We start from the raw sequence: 19186 nt of genomic DNA, 5'->3' as shown, positions 1-19186 counted from the left end.
CTGATCGGTGGTTACCAGGGAAAAGGGGGGGTGGGGGGAGGGCACGGAGTGGAAAGTGGTGTTCCCACAACATGACTAACAAAAATGTACAACTGAAATTTCACAAGCTTCTAATCCATCATAACATTAATAAACAAAAAAAAAAAAGATGCTTTGGGGCCCATCTGCCCCTATGGAAAGAACGCAGCACTTTGTGCCTTGCAGCTCTAGGGCAATGTAGCACACCCAGAGCAGAAGTTCTACTTCAGCCAGAGCAGGCCCGCAAAGAAACTGCGTTTCACAGGCCTTTGTAAGAGAAGTTCCCGGTAGGCTGTTAGAGCACTGTGCAGAGCGAGTTGTTTCTCAGCTTCCAAAATAGTTGGAAGCAAGATGCTTTGTGGCTCATCTGCCCCTTTGAAATGATGGCAGCACTTTGTGCCTTGCAGCTCTAGGGCAATGTAGCACACCCAGAGCAGAAGTTCTACTTCAGCCAGATCAGGCCTGCAAAGAAACTGCGTTTCACAGTCCTTTGTAAGAGATGTTCCCGGTAGGCTGTTAGAGCACTGTGCTGAGCGAGTTGTTTCTTAGCTTCCCAGAGAGCTGGAAGCAAGATGCTTTGGGGCCGGTTAATTTTATACCCTGCTGCTTTGCTGTAGTTGTTGATTATTTCTAATAGTTTTTCTGTGGATTCTTTGGGGTTTTCTATGTATAAGATCATGTCGTCTGCAAACAACGCGAGTTTTACTTCTTCGTTACCTATTTCGATTCCTTTTATTTTTTTTTCCTGCCGAATTGCTCTGGCCAGCACCTCCAGTACTATGTTGAATAGGAGTGGTGAAAGTGGGCACCCTTGTCTTGTTCCTGTCCTCAGAGGGATGGCTTTCAGCTTTTGTCCATTGAGTATGCTGTTGGCTGTGGGTCTATCATATATGGCCTTTATTATGTTGAGGTACTTTCCTTCTATACCCATTTTACTGAGGGTTTTTATCATAAATGGGTGTTGGATCTTGTCGAATGCTTTCTCTGCGTCTATTGAGATGATCATGTGGTTTTTGTTTTTCATTTTGTTGATGTAGTGTATCACGTTGATTGACTTGCGGGTGTTGAACCATCCCTGTGTCCCTGGTATAAATCCCACTTGATCATGGTGTATAATCTTTTTGATGTATTGCTGTAATCGGTTTGCCAAAATTTTGTTGAGGATTTTTGCATCTATGTTCATCAGTGATATCGGCCTGTAGTTCTCCTTCTTTGTGTTGTCCTTGTCAGGTTGGGGGATCAGAGTGATGTTGGCTTCATAGAATGTGTTAGGGAGTTCTCCATCTTTCTCAATTTTCTGGAACAGTTTGAGGAGAATAGCTACAAAGAACTCACACTGCTTAACAACAAAAAAACAAACAACCCGATCCAAAAATGGGCAGAGGACATGAACAGACATTTCTCAAAAGAAGATATGAATATGGCCAATAGACACATGAAAAGATGTTCATCATCGCTAATCATCAGGGAAATGCAAATCAAAACTACACTAAGATATCACCTTACCCCCGTTAGATTGGCAAAAACATCCAAAACCAAGAACGACAAATGTTGGAGAGGTTGTGGAGAAAGAGGAACCCTCATACACTGTTGGTGAGAATGCAAACTGGTACAGCCACTATGGAAAACAGTATGGAGATTTCTCAAAAAGTTAAAAATAGAAATACCCTATGACCCAGCCATCCCATTACTGGGTATCTATCCTAAGAACCTGATATCAGATATCTCAAGAGTCCGTTGCACCCCTATGTTCATCGCAGCATTATTTACAATAGCCAAGACGTGGAACCAGCCTACATGCCCAGAAACTGATGATTGGATAAAGAAGATGTGGTATATATACACAATGGAATACTACTCAGCCAGAAAAAAAGACGACATTGGCCCCTTCACAACAATGTGGATGGACCTCGAGGGCATTATGTTAAGCGAAATAAGTCAGTCAGAGAAAGACGAACTCTATATGACTCCACTCATAGGTGGAAATTAGTATATTGAGAAGGAGATCTGATCGGTGGTTACCAGGGAAAAGGGGGGGTGGGGGGAGGGCACGGAGTGGGAAGTGGTGTTCCCACAACATGACTAACAAAAATGTACAACTGAAATTTCACAAGCTTGTAATCCATCATAACATTAATAAACAAAAAAAAAAAAAAGATGCTTTGGGGCCCATGTGCCCCTATGGAAAGAACGCAGCACTTTGTGCCTTGCAGCTCTAGGGCAATGTAGCACACCCAGAGCAGAAGTTCTACTTCAGCCAGATCAGGCCCGCAAAGAAACTGCGTTTCACAGGCCTTTGTAAGAGATGTTCCCGGTAGGCTGTTAGAGCACTGTGCAGAGCGAGTTGTTTCTTAGCTTCCCAACGAGCTGGAAGCAAGATGCTTTGGGGCCCTTCTCACCCTTTGGCAAGAAGGCAGCACTTTGTGCCTTGCAGCTCTAAGGCAATATAGCACACCCAGAGCAGAAGTTCTACTTCAGCCAGATTAGGCAGGCAAAGAAACTGCGTTTCACAGGCCTTTGTAAGAGATGTTCCCGGTAGGCTGTTAGAGCACTGTGCAGAGCGAGTTGTTTCTCAGGTTCCAAAAGAGTTGGAAGCAAGATGCTTTGGGGCCCATCTGCCCCTATGGAAAGAACGCAGCACTTTGTGCCTTGCAGCTCTAGGACAATGCAGCACACCCCGAGCAGAAGTTCTACTTCTGCCAGGTCAGGCCTGCAAAGAAACTGCGTTTCACAGGCCTTTGTAAGAGATGTTCCCGGTAGGCTGTTAGAGCACTGTGCAGAGCGAGTTGTTTCTTAGCTTCCCAGAGAGCTGGAAGCAAGATGCTTTGGAGCCGGTTAATTTTATACCCTGCTACTTTGCTGTAGTTGTTGATTATTTCTAATAGTTTTTCTGTGGATTCTTTGGGGTTTTCTATGTATAAGATCATGTCGTCTGCAAACAACGCTAGTTTTACTTCTTCGTTACCTATTTGGATTCCTTTTATTTTTTTATTTCCTGCCGAATTGCTCTGGCCAGCACCTCCAGTACTATGTTGAATAGGAGTGGTGAAAGTGGGCACCCTTGTCTTGTTCCTGTCCTCAGAGGGATGGCTTTCAGCTTTTGTCCATTGAGTATGATGTTGGCTGTGGGTCTATCATATATGGCCTTTATTATGTTGAGGTTCTTTCCTTCTATACCCATTTTACTGAGGGTTTTTATCATAAATGGGTGTTGGATCTTGTCGAATGCTTTCTCTGCGTCTATTGAGATGATCATGTGGTTTTTGTTTTTCATTTTGTTGATGTAGTGTATCACGTTGATTGACTTGCGGGTGTTGAACCATCCCTGTGTCCCTGGTATAAATCCCACTTGATCATGGTGTATAATCTTTTTGATGTATTGCTGTAATCGGTTTGCCAAAATTTTGTTGAGGATTTTTGCATCTATGTTCATCAGTGATATCGGCCTGTAGTTCTCCTTCTTTGTGTTGTCCTTGTCAGGTTGGGGGATCAGAGTGATGTTGGCTTCATAGAATGTGTTAGGGAGTTCTCCATCTTTCTCAATTTTCTGGAACAGTTTGAGGAGAATAGGTACAAAGAACTCACACTGCTTAACAACAAAAAAACAAACAACCCGATCCAAAAATGGGCAGAGGACATGAACAGACATTTCTCAAAAGAAGATATGAATATGGCCAATAGACACATGAAAAGATGTTCATCATCGCTAATCATCAGGGAAATGCAAATCAAAACTACACTAAGATATCACCTTACCCCCGTTAGATTGGCAAAAACATCCAAAACCAAGAACGACAAATGTTGGAGAGGTTGTGGAGAAAGAGGAACCCTCATACACTGTTGGTGGGAATGCAAACTGGTACAGCCACTATGGAAAACAGTATGGAGATTTCTCAAAAAGTTAAAAATAGAAATACCCTATGACCCAGCCATCCCATTACTGGGTATCTATCCTAAGAACCTGATATCAGATATCTCAAGAGTCCGTTGCACCCCTATGTTCATCGCAGCATTATTTACAATAGCCAAGACGTGGAACCAGCCTACATGCCCAGAAACTGATGATTGGATAAAGAAGATGTGGTATATATACACAAAGGAATACTACTCAGCCAGAAAAAAAGACGACATTGGCCCCTTCACAACAATGTGGATGGACCTCGAGGGCATTATGTTAAGCGAAATAAGTCAGTCAGAGAAAGACGAACTCTATATGACTCCACTCATAGGTGGAAATTAGTATATTGAGCAGGAGATCTGATCGGTGGTTACCAGGGAAAAGGAGGGGTGGGGGGAGGGCACGGAGGGGGAAGTGGTGTTCCCACTACATGACTAACAAAAATGTACAACTGAAATTTCACAAGCTTGTAATCCATCATAACATTAATAAACAAACAAACAAACAAAAAGATGCTTTGGGGCCAATCGGCCCCTATGGAAAGAACGCAGCACTTTGTGCCTTGCAGCTCTAGGGCAATGTAGCACACCCAGAGCAGAAGTTCTACTTCAGCCAGATCAGGCCCGCAAAGAAACTGCGTTTCACAGGCCTTTGTAAGAGATGTTCCCTGTAGGCTGTTAGAGCACTGTGCAGAGCGAGTTGTTCCTTAGCTTCCCAACGAGCTGGAAGCAAGATGCTTTCGGGCCCTTCTCACCCTTTGGAAAGAAGGCAGCACTTTGTGCCTTGCAGCTCTAGGGCAATGTAGCACACCCAGAGCCGAAGTTCTACTTCAGCTAGATCAGACCTGCAAAGAAACTGCGTTTCACAGGCCTTTGTAAGAGATGTTCCCGGTAGGCTGTTAGAGCACTGTGCAGAGCGACTAGTTTCTTAGCTTCCCAGAGAGCTGGAAGAAAGATGCTTTGGGGCCCATCTGACCCTATGGAAAGAACGCAGCACTTTGTGCCTTGCAGCTCTAGGGCAATGCAGCACACCCCGTGCAGAAGTTCTACTTCAGCCAGATCAGGCCTGCAAAGAAACTGCGTTTCACAGGCCTTTGTAAGAGATGTTCCCGGTAGGCTGTTAGAGCACTGTGCAGAGCGAGTTGTTTCTTAGCTTCCCAGAGAGCTGGAAGCAAGATGCTTTGGGGCCCGTTAATTGTATACGCTGCTACTTTGCTGTAGTTGTTGATTATTTCTAATAGTTTTTCCGTGGATTCTTTGGGGTTTTCTAGGTATAAGATCATGTCGTCGGCAAACAACGCGAGTTTTACTTCTTCGTTACCTATTTGGATTCCTTTTATTTTTTTTTCCTGCCGAATTGCTCTGGCCAGCACCTCCAGTACTATGTTGAATAGGAGTGGTGAAAGTGGGCACCCTTGTCTTGTTCCTGTCCTCAGAGGGATGGCTTTCAGCTTTTGTCCATTGAGTATGATGTTGGCTGTGGGTCTATCATATATGGCCTTTATTATGTTGAGGTACTTTCCTTCTACATCCATTTTACTGAGGGTTTTTATCATAAATGGGTGTTGGATCTTGTCGAATGCTTTCTCTGCGTCTATTGAGATGATCATGTGGTTTTTGTTTTTCATTTTGTTGATGTAGTGTATCACGTTGATTGACTTGCGGGTGTTGAACCATCCCTGTGTCCCTGGTATAAATCCCACTTGATCATGGTGTATAATCTTTTTGATGTATTGCTGTAATCGGTTTGCCAAAATTTTGTTGAGGATTTTTGCATCTATGTTCATCAGTGATATCGGCCTGTAGTTCTCCTTCTTTGTGTTGTCCTTGTCAGGTTTGGGGATCAGAGTGATGTTGGCTTCATAGAATGTGTTAGGGAGTTCTCCATCTTTCTCAATTTTCTGGAACAGTTTGAGGAGAATAGCTACAAAGAACTCACACTGCTTAACAACAAAAAAACAAACAACCCGATCAAAAAATGGGCAGAGGACATGAACAGACATTTCTCCAAAGAAGATATGAATATGGCCAATAGACACATGAAAAGATGTTCATCATCGCTAATCATCAGGGAAATGCAAATCAAAACTACACTAAGATATCACCTTACCCCCGTTAGATTGGCAAAAACATCCAAAACCAAGAACGACGAATGTTGGAGAGGTTGTGGAGAAAGAGGAACCCTCATACACTGTTGGTGGGAATGCAAACTGGTACAGCCACTATGGAAAACAGTATGGAGATTTCTCAAAAAGTTAAAAATAGAAATACCCTATGACCCAGCCATCCCATTAGTGGGTATCTATCCTAAGAACCTGATATCAGATATCTCAAGAGTCCGTTGCACCCCTATGTTCATCGCAGCATTATTTACAATAGCCAAGACGTGGAACCAGCCTACATGCCCAGAAACTGATGATTGGATAAAGAAGATGTGGTATATATACACAAAGGAATACTACTCAGCCAGAAAAAAAGACGACATTGGCCCCTTCACAACAATGTGGATGGACCTCGAGGGCATTATGTTAAGCGAAATAAGTCAGTCAGAGAAAGACGAACTCTATATGACTCCACTCATAGGTGGAAATTAGTATATTGAGAAGGAGATCTGATCGGTGGTTACCAGGGAAAAAGGGGGGTGGGGGGAGGGCACGGAGTGGGAAGTGGTGTTCCCACAACATGACTAACAAAAATGTACAACTGAAATTTCACAAGGATGTAATCCATCATAACATTAATGAACAAAAAAAAAAAATAAAGATGCTTTGGGGCCCATCTGCCCCTATGAAAAGAACGCAGCACTTTGTGCCTTGCAGCTCTATGGCAATGTAGCACACCCAGAGCAGAAGTTCTACTTCAGCCAGATCAGGCCCGCAAAGAAACTGCGTTTCACAGGCCTTTGTAAGAGATGTTCCCGGTAGGCTGATAGAGCACTGTGCAGAGCGAGTTGTTTCTTAGCTTCCCAAAGACCTGGAAGCAAGATGCTTTGGGGCCCTTCTCACCCTTTGGAAAGAAGGCAGCACTTTGTGCCTTACAGCTCTAGGGCAATGTAGCACACCCAGAGCAGAAGTTCTTCTTCAGCCAGATCAGGCCTGCAAAGAAACTGCGTTTCACAGGCCTTTGTAAGAGATGTTCCCGGTAGGCTGTTAGAGCACTGTGCAGAGCGAGTTGTTTCTTAGCTTCCCAAACAGCCGGATGCAAGATGCTTTGGGGCCCTTCTCACCCTTTGGAAAGAAGTCAGCACTTTGTGCCTTGCAGCTATAGGGCAATGTAGCACACCCAGGGCAGAAGTTGTACTTCAGCCAGATCAGGCCTGCAAAGAAACTGCGTTTCACAGGCCTTTGTAAGAGATGTTCCCGGTAGGCTGTTAGAGCACTGTGCAGAGCGAGTTGTTTCCTAGCTTCCCAAAGAGCTGGAAGCAAGATGCTTTGGGGCCCTTCTCACCCTTGGGAAAGAAGGCAGCACTTTGTGCCTTGCAGCTCTAGGGCAATGCAGCACACCCAAAGCAGAAGTTCTACTTCAGCCAGATCAGACCTGCAAAGAAACTGGTTTCACAGGCCTTTGTAAGAGATGTTCCCGGTAGGCTGTTAGAGCACTGTGCAGAGCGAGTTGTTTCTTAGCTTCCCAAGGAGCTGGAAGCAAGATGCTTTAGGGGCCATCTGCTCTTAAGGAAAGAAGGCATCACTTTGTGCCTTGCATCTCTAGGGCAATGTAGCACACCCAGAGCAGTTGTTCTACTTCTGCCAGGTCAGGCATGCAAAGAAACTGCGTTTCACAGGCCTTTGTAAGAGATGTTCCCGGTAGGCTGTTAGAGCACTGTGCAGAGCGAGTTGTTTCTTAGCTTCCCAAAGAGCTGGAAGCAAGATGCTTTGGGGCCCTTCTCACCCTTTGGAAAGAAGGCAGCACTTTGTGCCTTACAGCTCTAGGGCAATGTAGCACACCCAGAGCAGAAGTTCTTCTTCAGCCAGATCAGGCCTGCAAAGAAACTGCGTTTCACAGGCCTTTGTAAGAGATGTTTCCGGTAGGCTGTTAGAGCACTGTGCAGAGCGAGTTGTTTCTTAGCTTCCCAAACAGCCGGATGCAAGATGCTTTGGGGCCCTTCTCACCCTTTGGAAAGAAGTCAGCACTTTGTGCCTTGCAGCTATAGGGCAATGTAGCACACCCAGGGCAGAAGTTGTACTTCAGCCAGATCAGGCCTGCAAAGAAACTGCGTTTCACAGGCCTTTGTAAGAGATGTTCCCGGTAGGCTGTAAGAGCACTGTGCAGAGCGAGTTGTTTCCTAGCTTCCCAAAGAGCTGGAAGCAAGATGCTTTGGGGCCCTGCTCACCCTTGGGAAAGAAGGCAGCACTTTGTGCCTTGCAGCTCTAGGGCAATGTAGCACACCCAAAGCAGAAGTTCTACTTCAGCCAGATCAGACCTGCAAAGAAACTGCGTTTCACAGGCCTTTGTAAGAGATGTTCCCGGTGGGCTGTTAGAGCACTGTGCAGAGCGAGTTGTTTCTTAGCTTCCCAAGGAGCTGGAAGCAAGATGCTTTAGGGGCCATCTGCTCTTAAGGAAAGAATGCATCACTTTGTGCCTTGCATCTCTAGGGCAATGTAGCACACCCAGAGCAGTTGTTCTACTTCTGCCAGGTCAGGCATGCAAAGAAACTGCGTTTCACAGGCCTTTGTAAGAGATGTTCCCGGTAGGCTGTTAGAGCACTGTGCAGAGCTACTTGTTTCTTAGCTTCCCAAAGAGCTGGAAGCAAGATGCTTTGGGGCCCTCTCACCCTTTGGAAACAAGTCAGCACTTTGTGACTTGCCGCTCTAGGGCAATGTAGCACACCCAGAGCCGAAGTTCTACTTCAGCTAGATCAGACCTGCAAAGAAACTTCGTTTCACAGGCCTTTGTAAGAGATGTTCCCGGTAGGCTGTAAGAGCATTGTTCAGAGCGACTAGTTTCTTAGCTTCCCAGAGAGCTGGAAGCATGATGCTTTGGGGCCCATCTGCCCCTATGGAAAGATCGCAGCACTTTGTGCCTTTCAGCTCTAGGGCAATGCAGCACACCCCGAGCAGAAGGTCTACTTCAGCCAGATCAGGCCTGCAAAGAAACTGCGTTTCACAACCTTTGTAAGAGATGTTCCCGGTAGGCTGTTAGAGCACTGTGCAGAGCGAGTTGTTTCTTAGCTTCCCAGAGAGCTGGAAGCAAGATGCTTTGGGGCCCGTTAATTTTATACCCTGCTACTTTGCTGCAGTTGTTGATTATTTCTAATAGTTTTTCTGTGGATTCTTTGGGGTTTTCTATGTATAAGATCATGTCGTCTGCACACAACGCGAGGTTTACTTCTTCGTTACCTATTTGGATTCCTTTTATTTTTTTTTCCTGCCGAATTGCTCTGGCCAGCACCTCCAGTACTATGTTGAATAGGAGTGGTGAAAGTGGGCACCCTTGTCTTGTTCCTGTCCTCAGAGGGATGGCTTTCAGCTTTTGTCCATTGAGTATGCTGTTGGCTGTGGGTCTATCATATATGGCCTTTATTATGTTGAGGTACTTTCCTTCTATACCCATTTTACTGAGGGTTTTTATCATAAATGGGTGTTGGATCTTGTCAAATGCTTTCTCTGCGTCTATTGAGATGATCATGTGGTTTTTGTTTTTCATTTTGTTGATGTAGTGTATCACGTTGATTGACTTGCGGGTGTTGAACCATCCCTGTGTCCCTGGTATAAATCCCACTTGATCATGGTGTATAATCTTTTTGATGTATTGCTGTAATCGGTTTGCCAAAATTTTGTTGAGGATTTTTGCATCTATGTTCATCAGTGATATCGGCCTGTAGTTCTCCTTCTTTGTGTTGTCCTTGTCAGGTTGGGGGATCAGAGTGATGTTGGCTTCATAGAATGTGTTAGGGAGTTCTCCATCTTTCTCAATTTTCTGGAACAGTTTGAGGAGAATAGGTACAAAGAACTCACACTGCTTAACAACAAAAAAACAAACAACCCGATCAAAAAATGGGCAGAGGACATGAACAGACATTTCTCCAAAGAAGATATGAATATGGCCAATAGACACATGAAAAGATGTTCATCATCGCTAATCATCAGGGAAATGCAAATCAAAACTACACTAAGATATCACCTTACCCCCGTTAGATTGGCAAAAACATCCAAAACCAAGAACGACGAATGTTGGAGAGGTTGTGGAGAAAGAGGAACCCTCATACACTGTTGGTGGGAATGCAAACTGGTACAGCCACTATGGAAAACAGTATGGAGATTTCTCAAAAAGTTAAAAATAGAAATACCCTATGACCCAGCCATCCCATTAGTGGGTATCTATCCTAAGAACCTGATATCAGATATCTCAAGAGTCCGTTGCACCCCTATGTTCATCGCAGCATTATTTACAATAGCCAAGACGTGGAACCAGCCTACATGCCCAGAAACTGATGATTGGATAAAGAAGATGTGGTATATATACACAAAGGAATACTACTCAGCCAGAAAAAAAGACGACATTGGCCCCTTCACAACAATGTGGATGGACCTCGAGGGCATTATGTTAAGCGAAATAAGTCAGTCAGAGAAAGACGAACTCTATATGACTCCACTCATAGGTGGAAATTAGTATATTGAGAAGGAGATCTGATCGGTGGTTACCAGGGAAAAGGGGGGGTGGGGGGAGGGCACGGAGTGGGAAGTGGTGTTCCCACAACATGACTAACAAAAATGTACAACTGAAATTTCACAAGGATGTAATCCATCATAACATTAATGAACAAAAAAAAAAAATAAAGATGCTTTGGGGCCCATCTGCCCCTATGAAAAGAACGCAGCACTTTGTGCCTTGCAGCTCTATGGCAATGTAGCACACCCAGAGCAGAAGTTCTACTTCAGCCAGATCAGGCCCGCAAAGAAACTGCGTTTCACAGGCCTTTGTAAGAGATGTTCCCGGTAGGCTGATAGAGCACTGTGCAGAGCGAGTTGTTTCTTAGCTTCCCAAAGACCTGGAAGCAAGATGCTTTGGGGCCCTTCTCACCCTTTGGAAAGAAGGCAGCACTTTGTGCCTTACAGCTCTAGGGCAATGTAGCACACCCAGAGCAGAAGTTCTTCTTCAGCCAGATCAGGCCTGCAAAGAAACTGCGTTTCACAGGCCTTTGTAAGAGATGTTCCCGGTAGGCTGTTAGAGCACTGTGCAGAGCGAGTTGTTTCTTAGCTTCCCAAACAGCCGGATGCAAGATGCTTTGGGGCCCTTCTCACCCTTTGGAAAGAAGTCAGCACTTTGTGCCTTGCAGCTATAGGGCAATGTAGCACACCCAGGGCAGAAGTTGTACTTCAGCCAGATCAGGCCTGCAAAGAAACTGCGTTTCACAGGCCTTTGTAAGAGATGTTCCCGGTAGGCTGTTAGAGCACTGTGCAGAGCGAGTTGTTTCCTAGCTTCCCAAAGAGCTGGAAGCAAGATGCTTTGGGGCCCTTCTCACCCTTGGGAAAGAAGGCAGCACTTTGTGCCTTGCAGCTCTAGGGCAATGTAGCACACCCAAAGCAGAAGTTCTACTTCAGCCAGATCAGACCTGCAAAGAAACTGGTTTCACAGGCCTTTGTAAGAGATGTTCCCGGTAGGCTGTTAGAGCACTGTGCAGAGCGAGTTGTTTCTTAGCTTCCCAAGGAGCTGGAAGCAAGATGCTTTAGGGGCCATCTGCTCTTAAGGAAAGAAGGCATCACTTTGTGCCTTGCATCTCTAGGGCAATGTAGCACACCCAGAGCAGTTGTTCTACTCTGCCAGGTCAGGCATGCAAAGAAACTGCGTTTCACAGGCCTTTGTAAGAGATGTTCCCGGTAGGCTGTTAGAGCACTGTGCAGAGCGAGTTGTTTCTTAGCTTCCCAAAGAGCTGGAAGCAAGATGCTTTGGGGCCCTTCTCACCCTTTGGAAAGAAGGCAGCACTTTGTGCCTTACAGCTCTAGGGCAATGTAGCACACCCAGAGCAGAAGTTCTTCTTCAGCCAGATCAGGCCTGCAAAGAAACTGCGTTTCACAGGCCTTTGTAAGAGATGTTTCCGGTAGGCTGTTAGAGCACTGTGCAGAGCGAGTTGTTTCTTAGCTTCCCAAACAGCCGGATGCAAGATGCTTTGGGGCCCTTCTCACCCTTTGGAAAGAAGTCAGCACTTTGTGCCTTGCAGCTATAGGGCAATGTAGCACACCCAGGGCAGAAGTTGTACTTCAGCCAGATCAGGCCTGCAAAGAAACTGCGTTTCACAGGCCTTTGTAAGAGATGTTCCCGGTAGGCTGTAAGAGCACTGTGCAGAGCGAGTTGTTTCCTAGCTTCCCAAAGAGCTGGAAGCAAGATGCTTTGGGGCCCTGCTCACCCTTGGGAAAGAAGGCAGCACTTTGTGCCTTGCAGCTCTAGGGCAATGTAGCACACCCAAAGCAGAAGTTCTACTTCAGCCAGATCAGACCTGCAAAGAAACTGCGTTTCACAGGCCTTTGTAAGAGATGTTCCCGGTGGGCTGTTAGAGCACTGTGCAGAGCGAGTTGTTTCTTAGCTTCCCAAGGAGCTGGAAGCAAGATGCTTTAGGGGCCATCTGCTCTTAAGGAAAGAATGCATCACTTTGTGCCTTGCATCTCTAGGGCAATGTAGCACACCCAGAGCAGTTGTTCTACTTCTGCCAGGTCAGGCATGCAAAGAAACTGCGTTTCACAGGCCTTTGTAAGAGATGTTCCCGGTAGGCTGTTAGAGCACTGTGCAGAGCTACTTGTTTCTTAGCTTCCCAAAGAGCTGGAAGCAAGATGCTTTGGGGCCCTCTCACCCTTTGGAAAGAAGGCAGCACTTTGTGACTTGCCGCTCTAGGGCAATGTAGCACACCCAGAGCCGAAGTTCTACTTCAGCTAGATCAGACCTGCAAAGAAACTTCGTTTCACAGGCCTTTGTAAGAGATGTTCCCGGTAGGCTGTAAGAGCATTGTTCAGAGCGACTAGTTTCTTAGCTTCCCAGAGAGCTGGAAGCATGATGCTTTGGGGCCCATCTGCCCCTATGGAAAGATCGCAGCACTTTGTGCCTTTCAGCTCTAGGGCAATGCAGCACACCCCGAGCAGAAGTTCTACTTCAGCCAGATCAGGCCTGCAAAGAAACTGCGTTTCACAACCTTTGTAAGAGATGTTCCCGGTAGGCTGTTAGAGCACTGTGCAGAGCGAGTTGTTTCTTAGCTTCCCAGAGAGCTGGAAGCAAGATGCTTTGGGGCCCGTTAATTTTATACCCTGCTACTTTGCTGTAGTTGTTGATTATTTCTAATAGTTTTTCTGTGGATTCTTTGGGGTTTTCTATGTATAAGATCATGTCGTCTGCAAACAACGTGAGTTTTCCTTCTTCGTTACCTATTTGGATTCCTTTTATTTTTTTATTTCCTGCCGAATTGCTCTGGCCAGCACCTCCAGTACTATGTTGAATAGGAGTGGTGAAAGTGGGCACCCTTGTCTTGTTCCTGTCCTCAGAGGGATGGCTTTCAGCTTTTGTCCATTGAGTATGATGTTGGCTGTGGGTCTATCATATATGGCCTTTATTATGTTGAGGTTCTTTCCTTCTATACCCATTTTACTGAGGGTTTTTATCATAAATGGGTGTTGGATCTTGTCGAATGCTTTCTCTGCGTCTATTGAGATGATCATGTGGTTTTTGTTTTTCATTTTGTTGATGTAGTGTATCACGTTGATTGACTTGCGGGTGTTGAACCATCCCTGTGTCCCTGGTATAAATCCCACTTGATCATGGTGTATAATCTTTTTGATGTATTGCTGTAATCGGTTTGCCAAAATTTTGTTGAGGATTTTTGCATCTATGTTCATCAGTGATATCGGCCTGTAGTTCTCCTTCTTTGTGTTGTCCTTGTCAGGTTGGGGGATCAGAGTGATGTTGGCTTCATAGAATGTGTTAGGGAGTTCTCCATCTTTCTCAATTTTCTGGAACAGTTTGAGGAGAATAGGTACAAAGAACTCACACTGCTTAACAACAAAAAAACAAACAACCCGATCAAAAAATGGGCAGAGGACATGAACAGACATTTCTCCAAAGAAGATATGAATATGGCCAATAGACACATGAAAAGATGTTCATCATCGCTAATCATCAGGGAAATGCAAATCAAAACTACACTAAGATATCACCTTACCCCCGTTAGATTGGCAAAAACATCCAAAACCAAGAACGACAAATGTTGGAGAGGTTGTGGAGAAAGAGGAACCCTCATACACTGTTGGTGGGAATGCAAACTGGTACAGCCACTATGGAAAACAGTATGGAGATTTCTCAAAAAGTTAAAAATAGAAATACCCTATGACCCAGCCATCCCATTACTGGGTATCTATCCTAAGAACCTGATATCAGATATCTCAAGAGTCCGTTGCACCCCTATGTTCATCGCAGCATTATTTACAATAGCCAAGACGTGGAACCAGCCTACATGCCCAGAAACTGATGATTGGATAAAGAAGATGTGGTATATATACACAATGGAATACTACTCAGCCATAAAAAAAGACGACATTGGCCCATTCACAACAATGTCGATGGACCTCGAGGGCATTATGTTAAGCGAAATAAGTCAGTCAGAGAAAGACGAACTCTATATGACTCCACTCATAGGTGGAAATTAGTATATTGAGAAGGAGATCTGATCGGTGGTTACCAGCGAAAAGGGGGTGTGGGGGGGGGCACGGAGTGGGAAGTGGTGTTCCCACAACATGACTAACAAAAATGTACAACTGAAATTTCACAAGCTTGTAATCCATCATAACATTAATAAACAAAAAAAAAAAAAAAGATGCTTTGGGGCCCATCTGCCCCTATGGAAAGAACGCAGCACTTTGTGCCTTGCAGCTCTAGGGCAATGTAGCACACCCAGAGCAGAAGTTCTACTTCAGGTAGATCAGGCCCGCAAAGAAACTGCGTTTCACAGGCCTTTGTAAGAGATGTTCCCGGTAGGCTGTTAGAGCACTGTGCAGAGCGAGTTGTTTCTTAGCTTCCCAAAGAGCTGGAAGCAAGATGCTTTGGGGCCCTTCTCACCCTTTGGAAAGAAGGCAGCACTTTGTGCCTTACAGCTCTAGGGCAATGTAGCACACCCAGAGCAGAAGTTCTTCTTCAGCCAGATCAGGCCTGCAAAGAAACTGCGTTTCACAGGCCTTTGTAAGAGATGTTTCCGGTAGGCTGTTAGAGCACTGTGCAGAGCGAGTTGTTTCTTAGCTTCCCAAACAGCCGGATGCAAGATGCTTTGGGGCCCTTCTCACCCTTTGGAATGAAGTCAGCACTTTGTGCCTTGCAGCTATAGGGCAATGTAGCACACCCAGGGCAGAAGTTGTACTTCAGCCAGATCAGGCCTGCAAAGAAACTGCGTTTCACAGGCCTTTGTAAGAGATGTTCCCGGTAGGCTGTTAGAGCACTGTGCAGAGCGAGTTGTTTCCTAGCTTCCCAAAGAGCTGGAAGCAAGATTCTTTGGGGCCCTGCTCACCCTTGGGAAAGAAGGCGGCACTTTGTGCCTTGCAGCTCTAGGGCAATGTAGCACACCCAAAGCAGAAGTTCTACTTCAGCCAGATCAGACCTGCAAAGAAACTGCGTTTCACAGGCCTTTGTAAGAGATGTTCCCGGTGGGCTGTTAGAGCACTGTGCAGAGCGAGTTGTTTCTTAGCTTCCCAAGGAGCTGGAAGCAAGATGCTTTAGGGGCCATCTGCTCTTAAGGAAAGAAGGCATCACTTTGTGCCTTGCATCTCTAGGGCAATGTAGCACACCCAGAGCAGTTGTTCTACTTCTGCCAGGTCAGGCATGCAAAGAAACTGCGTTTCACAGGCCTTTGTAAGAGATGTTCCCGGTAGGCTGTAAGAGCACTGTTCAGAGCGACTAGTTTCTTAGCTTCCCAGAGAGCTGGAAGCATGATGCTTTGGGGCCCATCTGCCCCTATGGAAAGATCGCAGCACTTTGTGCCTTTCAGCTCTAGGGCAATGCAGCACACCCCGAGGAGAAGTTCTACTTCAGCCAGATCAGGCCTGCAAAGAAACTGCGTTTCACAACCTTTGTAAGAGATGTGCCCGGTAGGCTGTTAGAGCACTGTGCTGAGCGAGTTGTTTCTTAGCTTCCCAGAGAGCTGGAAGCAAGATGCTTTGGGGCCCGTTAATTTTATACCCTGCTACTTTGCTGTAGTTGATTATTTCTAATAGTTTTTCTGTGGATTCTTTGGGGTTATCTATGTATAAGATCATGTCGTCTGCAAACAACGTGAGTTTTACTTCTTCGTTACCTATTTGGATTCCTTTTATTTTTTTTTCCTGCCGAATTGCTCTGGCCAGCACCTCCAGTACTATGTTGAATAGGAGTGGTGAAAGTGGGCACCCTTGTCTTGTTCCTGTCCTCAGAGGGATGGCTTTCAGCTTTTGTCCATTGAGTATGCTGTTGGCTGTGGGTCTATCATATATGGCCTTTATTATGTTGAGGTAGTTTCCTTCTATACCCATTTTACTGAGGGTTTTTATCATAAATGGGTGTTGGATCTTGTCGAATGCTTCCTCTGCGTCTATTGAGATGATCCTGTGGTTTTTGTTTTTCATTTTGTTGATGTAGTGTATCACGTTGATTGACTTGCGGGTGTTGAACCATCCCTGTGTCCCTGGTATAAATCCCACTTGATCATGGTGTATAATCTTTTTGATGTATTGCTGTAATCGGTTTGCCAAAATTTTGTTGAGGATTTTTGCATCTATGTTCATCAGTGATATCGGCCTGTAGTTCTCCTTCTTTGTGTTGTCCTTGTCAGGTTGGGGGATCAGAGTGATGTTGGCTTCATAGAATGTGTTAGGGAGTTCTCCATCTTTCTCAATTTTCTGGAACAGTTTGAGGAGAATAGCTACAAAGAACTCACACTGCTTAACAACAAAAAAACAAACAACCCGATCAAAAAATGGGCAGAGGACATGAACAGACATTTCTCCAAAGAAGATATGAATATGGCCAATAGACACATGAAAAGATGTTCATCATCGCTAATCATCAGGGAAATGCAAATCAAAACTACACTAAGATATCACCTTACCCCCGTTAGATTGGCAAAAACATCCAAAACCAAGAACGACGAATGTTGGAGAGGTTGTGGAGAAAGAGGAACCCTCATACACTGTTGGTGGGAATGCAAACTGGTACAGCCACTATGGAAAACAGTATGGAGATTTCTCAAAAAGTTAAAAATAGAAATACCCTATGACCCAGCCATCCCATTAGTGGGTATCTATCCTAAGAACCTGATATCAGATATCTCAAGAGTCCGTTGCACCCCTATGTTCATCGCAGCATTATTTACAATAGCCAAGACGTGGAACCAGCCTACATGCCCAGAAACTGATGATTGGATAAAGAAGATGTGGTATATATACACAAAGGAATACTACTCAGCCAGAAAAAAAGACGACATTGGCCCCTTCACAACAATGTGGATGGACCTCGAGGGCATTATGTTAAGCGAAATAAGTCAGTCAGAGAAAGACGAACTCTATATGACTCCACTCATAGGTGGAAATTAGTATATTGAGAAGGAGATCTGATCGGTGGTTACCAGGGAAAAAGGGGGGTTGGGGGTGGGCACGGAGTGGGAAGTGGTGTTCCCACAACATGACTAACAAAAATGTACAACTGAAATTTCACAAGGATGTAATCCATCATAACATTAATGAACAAAAAAAAAAATAAAGATGCTTTGGGGCCCATCTGCCCCTATGAAAAGAACGCAGCACTTTGTGCCTTGCAGCTCTATGGCAATGTAGCACACCCAGAGCAGAAGTTCTACTTCAGCCAGATCAGGCCCGCAAAGAAACTGCGTTTCACAGGCCTTTGTAAGAGATGTTCCCGGTAGGCTGATAGAGCACTGTGCAGAGCGAGTTGTTTCTTAGCTTCCCAAAGACCTGGAAGCAAGATGCTTTGGGGCCCTTCTCACCCTTTGGAAAGAAGGCAGCACTTTGTGCCTTACAGCTCTAGGGCAATGTAGCACACCCAGAGCAGAAGTTCTTCTTCAGCCAGATCAGGCCTGCAAAGAAACTGCGTTTCACAGGCCTTTGTAAGAGATGTTCCCGGTAGGCTGTTAGAGCACTGTGCAGAGCGAGTTGTTTCTTAGCTTCCCAAACAGCCGGATGCAAGATGCTTTGGGGCCCTTCTCACCCTTTGGAAAGAAGTCAGCACTTTGTGCCTTGCAGCTATAGGGCAATGTAGCACACCCAGGGCAGAAGTTGTACTTCAGCCAGATCAGGCCTGCAAAGAAACTGCGTTTCACAGGCCTTTGTAAGAGATGTTCCCGGTAGGCTGTTAGAGCACTGTGCAGAGCGAGTTGTTTCCTAGCTTCCCAAAGAGCTGGAAGCAAGATGCTTTGGGGCCCTTCTCACCCTTGGGAAAGAAGGCAGCACTTTGTGCCTTGCAGCTCTAGGGCAATGTAGCACACCCAAAGCAGAAGTTCTACTTCAGCCAGATCAGACCTGCAAAGAAACTGGTTTCACAGGCCTTTGTAAGAGATGTTCCCGGTAGGCTGTTAGAGCACTGTGCAGAGCGAGTTGTTTCTTAGCTTCCCAAGGAGCTGGAAGCAAGATGCTTTAGGGGCCATCTGCTCTTAAGGAAAGAAGGCATCACTTTGTGCCTTGCATCTCTAGGGCAATGTAGCACACCCAGAGCAGTTGTTCTACTTCTGCCAGGTCAGGCATGCAAAGAAACTGCGTTTCACAGGCCTTTGTAAGAGATGTTCCCGGTAGGCTGTTAGAGCACTGTGCAGAGCGAGTTGTTTCTTAGCTTCCCAAAGAGCTGGAAGCAAGATGCTTTGGGGCCCTTCTCACCCTTTGGAAAGAAGGCAGCACTTTGTGCCTTACAGCTCTAGGGCAATGTAGCACACCCAGAGCAGAAGTTCTTCTTCAGCCAGATCAGGCCTGCAAAGAAACTGCGTTTCACAGGCCTTTGTAAGAGATGTTTCCGGTAGGCTGTTAGAGCACTGTGCAGAGCGAGTTGTTTCTTAGCTTCCCAAACAGCCGGATGCAAGATGCTTTGGGGCCCTTCTCACCCTTTGGAAAGAAGTCAGCACTTTGTGCCTTGCAGCTATAGGGCAATGTAGCACACCCAGGGCAGAAGTTGTACTTCAGCCAGATCAGGCCTGCAAAGAAACTGCGTTTCACAGGCCTTTGTAAGAGATGTTCCCGGTAGGCTGTAAGAGCACTGTGCAGAGCGAGTTGTTTCCTAGCTTCCCAAAGAGCTGGAAGCAAGATGCTTTGGGGCCCTGCTCACCCTT

This window comes from Equus asinus, chromosome 1, assembly GCF_041296235.1.
Source record: "Equus asinus isolate D_3611 breed Donkey chromosome 1, EquAss-T2T_v2, whole genome shotgun sequence".
NCBI lineage: Eukaryota > Metazoa > Chordata > Mammalia > Perissodactyla > Equidae > Equus > Equus asinus.
Note: the sequence above shows the minus strand (reverse complement) of the source record.